This window comes from Triticum dicoccoides, chromosome 7B (genome assembly GCF_002162155.2).
Source record: "Triticum dicoccoides isolate Atlit2015 ecotype Zavitan chromosome 7B, WEW_v2.0, whole genome shotgun sequence".
Lineage (NCBI taxonomy): Eukaryota > Viridiplantae > Streptophyta > Magnoliopsida > Poales > Poaceae > Triticum > Triticum dicoccoides.
Window position 1 is genome coordinate 568,578,552 of NC_041393.1, and position 5,725 is coordinate 568,584,276.

The following is a 5,725-nucleotide window of genomic DNA, read 5'->3' on the forward strand; positions in this document are numbered from 1 at the left end:
ATTTCTGAACCAGATTTAGTTCGCCTTTTTATTTTTATTTTTTATTTTACCTTCTATATTTTTAATTTTTTAAGTTTTCATACAATGCATGCGCTCTTTTCAAATTAGTTAACTTTTTCCAATTTTGTTTTTTCAAAATTTATGATTTTGTTTTCAATTTGTGAACTTTTTGTCTCAAAATCGTTAACTATTTTCAATTCAAAATTTCCCCAAATTCATGATTTTTTCCAATTTTGTGAACTTTTTGCCTCAAATTCGTGAACTTTTTCCCAAAAAAATGAACTTTTTAAAATTCATGTTTTTTCTAATTCATAAAATATTGATTTTTCTGAACTATTTTCAAATTCATGAACTTTTAAAAAAAATGTGAACTTATCATAATCATGCACTTTTTCAGCTTCGTGATCTTTTTGAAAGTTCATGAGCACTTTTCAAACCAGACACTGGTAAAAAAAGTCAAATTAGTCACTGGTCAGAGATCAAACTAATCATTTATATCATAGGTCGGTAGCATGTGTGTTTTTTTAAACAAAGCAGACTGCAGTTAACAATGAGTCATCAAACCACGCAAGCGACAGTGAGGACGGAGCGAGTTTTTTTTTTGAGGCAACCTTGCGAAGCTTTTTATTCAAACCGTCACAATGTTTACAGGGACAAAAGAAATGTCGTCGGTCTCGCCTAACCAAACATGGCGGCCAGGCCCTAATCTTAAAGCATGCTTCGCTAGATTGTGAGCATCCACATTGGAGCTCCTAGACTCATGGACTATATTACAAGAGGGAAAAGAATTGGCTTTCATCTTGATCTCTTGAACAATAGCTCCATAGCTCGACCTGCTTCCCGTCTGGATTTCTGTTACCACACCTTTGCAATCTGAGGCTAGCTGTACATGTTGTAGAGTCACATCTTGTGCTAATGCTAGTCCTTCCCTGATCGCCAACGCCTCCAGAGTAGCTGGGTCATGCTGATTCAGAAACACAAAAATCGAGGCGCCTAAAAATCCACCTTCAAAATTCCTGCATATTGTACCCACAGAACTATGGGTTTCCCCTCTTGTTACTGATGCATCCACGTTGATCTTGACATAAAGCTCAGGTGGTGCAATCCACCCCGTTCTCCTGGAGGCCGAAGTTCTGCGAGGCTCCTTCTCATGTGATAAGGCTTTGATCTCCCCTAGATAGGTGTTCACGAAAACATTAATAGCGAACGGGCTTTTGAAAATATCCTCGTGAATCACCTTCCGTCTTGCACCCCAAATGGTCCAAAGGGTTGTCACCAACCTGAAAAGCTCCTCTGAAGGTAGAGCTTTCCCCATTGCGAAAATCCACTCCTTGGCCCCCTCATGCTGATTCGAGCTAATCTGATCAACTATTTGTTCAGAGGACGCCGCCCATATACTCCGGGACATAGGACATTCCAGCAATGCATGTTTCCACGAATCATGAGCTCCACACAGAGTGCACGAGGCTGTTGTGGCCATATTTCTGCGATGTAAAACTTCCCCCGAGGGGATCGAGCTTTTCGCCAATCTCTAAAGAAACACCTTAAGCTTAGGTGGAACATGCATTTTCCACAATAATTTCCACTCGCTCCCCTCTGCTCCAACATCTGAAGTGCCCTCACGGCCCTCGAGCCAAGCTTCCCTGTTCAGCTTTGTACATACTAGCATGAGATAACATGAACTGACAGAAAAATTGCCCCTCAGCTCCTCACTCCATGCCCAAAAATCTGAAACCCAGCACGTGCATATTGGTATCTGTAGGATTGCCTTTGCATCAAAAGGGGTAAACACTGATCGAACGAGCTGCGTTCTCCAAGAGGCTGTAGCGTTCTCTATGAGCTCTGCCACTCGTCGTGGTGGATCCGGGATCAGGGAAGTGATTGGTCTCTTAAAACTCTCTCTAGGGATCCAATTCTCGGCCCAAATATCTGTATCTTCTCCATCCCCTATCCGGCAAATGATCCCTTGTGCCAATATGTCTCTCCCGTCCAAGATCCCCCTCAAAATCTGCGAGGGTCGTGAGCCCAACTGTGCTTCCAAAAGTGATCGGTCTAGAAAATAGATAGCTTTCAACATCCTTGCACTCAGTGACTCCAGATCTTCCAAAATCCTCCATGCTTGCCTAGCTAAGAGGCTCAGGTTAAAAAGCTCTAGATCTCGAAACCCCATGCCTCCCATGTATTTTGGCATTGTCATTGTATCCCATGCAACCCATGCCGGTTTTCTCTGTCCTCTTTACTCCCCCACCAGAACTGTCGGATAATGGATGTGACACTCTCACGCAATCCTCTTGGGAGCCTGAAACATGACATAGAGAAGACTGGTATCGCTTGAGCCACTGATTTTATAAGAACCTCTTTGCCTGCTGCTGATAGTAATTATCCCATCCAGCCTTTAATCTTTTCCCATACTTTGTCTCTGAGATACTTGAATGTGCCATTCTTTGAGTGTCCCACTTCCGTAGGCATACCCAGATAGCGGTCACTAAGTGATTCATTATGCACCTGAAGCTTGTTCTTCACCCCGTCTCTCAAAGCTTAAGGGCACCCTTTACTAAAAAAGATGGAGGACTTTGCATTATTAACTTTCTGGCCAGATGCCCTACAATAAGTATCCAGTAGGTTTGATACCTTCTCTGCACCCACAACACTAGCCTTGAATAACAACATGTTGTCATCCACGAACGGGAGATGGTTAACGGTTGGAGCCGTGGGTGCCACCTTGATACCTGCCAACAAAGATGACTGAGAACTGGATTTCAGGAGGCACGAAAGACCCTCTGCTGCAATCAAGAAAAGGTAAGGGGAGATTGGATCTCCCTGCCGAAGTCCTCTGGATGGTTTGAACTTCTCAAGCTTCTCTCCGTTAAATAGAACTGAAAAAGATAAGTTGGAGATCATAGACATGGTTGTATCAATCCAACCCTATGCAAAGCCCAATTTGCCCATGATGGCTCTCAAGTAGTCCCACTCCAATCTGTCATAAGCTTTCATCATGTCCAATTTGAGGGCACAAAAACTGTTATTCTTTGACCTTTTACGCTTCATAAAATGCAAACACTCATGAGCACAAATTATGTTGTTTGTTATCATCCTTCCTAGTACAAAAGCTGACTGCTCATGACATATAATTTCTGGGAGTACTTGCTTCAGTCTATTAGCCACTACCTTTGAAGCTATTGTATAGAGAACATTGCATAAACTTATTGGTCTGAATTGAGATAGAAGAGTGGGGTTGTTCACCTTTGGAATGAGCACTAGGATAGTCTCATTAACATTCGGGGATCTCCTCACCTTTCACTATCCTCAATACAATTTTTGTTACTTCATCTCCACACACGTCCCAGTGTTTCTGATAAAACTGGGTAGAAAACCGTCAGGCCTGGGTGCCTTGGTTGGAAACATTTGTAAGAGAGCTGATTTCACCTCTTCCCTTGTGTATGGCGCACATAGCTTAGTGTTCATTGTTGTTGTAACCTTGTGTGGCACATGCTGAAGAACCTCTTCGACTCCTTGCACTCCTTCATACGTGTAAAGATTCTAGTAGAACTCATTAACCATCGTCCTTAACTCATCGGGGTCATTGACTAGCACCCCCAACGGATTCTCCAAGGGTAGGATCATGTTCTTCTTTCTCCTTAAGCTAGCACGAAGCTGAAAAATTTTAGTATTTCTGTCACCAGAAGAAAGCCATTTAATGCGTGCCCGCTGCCTCCACATAATCTCCTCTCGGTGATAAAGCTCAACACGCCTCTCATTGATCTTAAGCTCAATGTGTGTCGGCACCATACTAAGAGGGTCACCCCGTAACTCCTCCAGTTTTTGTTTTAGCTCCTTAATTTCTTTCCTCACACTCCCAAAGGACTTCCTACTCCACGTAGTTATCCCTCTCGCCACTCTTACGAGTTTTTCTTGAAGCTGTTGCATAGACTTGCTTGGGCCACCCCCTTCCCATTCTGAACTGACAACTCCTCCAAACGCTTCATGTTTCTCCCACATTGCCTCATACCTGAAAGATCTAGCTGGTTTTGAGTCCTCAGCATGCCCAAAGTCTAAGAGGATTGGGCCATGGTCTGAAGTTGCTGATGTGTGATGTTCCAGGCTTGCCAAAGGAAAATGTGTCATCCATTGAGGGCTGACCAGTGCTCTATCCAACCTGCATCTTGTGAATGTACCTCCAGACACCTTCTTTTCAAAGGTCCAAAATCTCCCTTTGTATCCTATATCCATTAACGTGCAGACGTCAGTAGCCTCACGGAAGGCTTGGATTTGTGCATTGTTGCGTTGTCCAACCCCAACATGTTCATCCGGACGTAAGACTTCATTGAAATCTCCCATACATAACCACGATAGCGAGCTCAAAGTACTTATGTTCTTCAAAACTGTCCATGTTTGATGCTGCAAGTGGGTTTGGGCCTCACCATACACACATGTCAATCTCCATACATCGCGTCCCGGTTCCTCAACCGACACATCAAGATGATAGCAAGAATAACCCAAAACTTCAATATTTATTTCATTATTCCAAAACAACCCTAGGCCACCACTTCTACCTTGACTACTAACTGCATAAGATTTTTCATAACCCAAAGTACTTGATAACGATTCTACCCTCTCTCCTTCTATATGTGTCTCAACAATACAAAGGAGGGTAGGGGCAAACTTCCTCGCGAATTCGCGAAGTTCTTGGACTGTCGCGGCATTTCCCACACCACGGTAGTTCCAACATAAAGCACTCATTGGGACGGGCGGCACTCCTCGAAGGAGCCCGTCAAATTCTTCACTAGATTCTTCTGAGCATCTCTCTCTCCATCCTCCATCCTAGTGCGCTTCTGTTCCCTAGTTGGTAGCGGGTTAAACACATTGGTACCACTGGGAATGATGGCCATCTCATTCCCCCGGTGCCCTTGGACTTGCTCTGCCAACTGTGAGTAAGCACCTAGGGCAGGATCAGAATGATCCCCCTGTCGGTGTCAAAACCGGCGGATCTCGGGTAGGGGGTCCCGAACTGTGCGTCTAAGGCTAATGGTAACAGGTGGCGGGGGACACGATGTTTACCCAGGTTCGGGCCCTCTCTATGGAGGTAATACCCTACTTCCTGCTTGATTGATCTTGATGATATGAGTATTACAAGAGTTGATCTACCACGAGATCGAGGAGGCTAACCCTAGAAGCTAGCCTATGATTATGATTCTTCTTGTCCTATGGACTAAACCCTCTGGTTTATATAGACACCGGAGGGGGTTAGGGTTACATTAGGTCGGTTACAGAGAAGGGAATCTACATATCTGAATCGCCAAGCTTGCCTTCCACGCAAAGGACAGTCCCACCCGGACACGGGACAAAGTCTTATATCTTGTATCTTCATAGTCCAACAGTCCGGCCAAAGTATATAGTCCGGCTGTCCGAGGACCCCTTAATCCAGGACTCCCTCAGTAGCCCCCGAACCAGGCTTCAATGATGATGAGTCCGGCGCGCAAATTGTCTTCGGCATTGCAAGGCGGGTTCCTCCTCCGAATTCTTCCAAAGTACATGTTGTAAAGAGCAGTGCCCGACTCCTCATTTAATGTTACGCTTCCTCAGCTTTTGTACTTCAACAATTTCCATCTTCCACGTGTCAAGCGAATGTGAGGAGTCAGGGCATTTTTACACTTGCCACCCTAACCACTTAAGTAAATCGTCTATTTAAAGAGGGGGATCTTCAGATCTGATCCGCACCATCCCC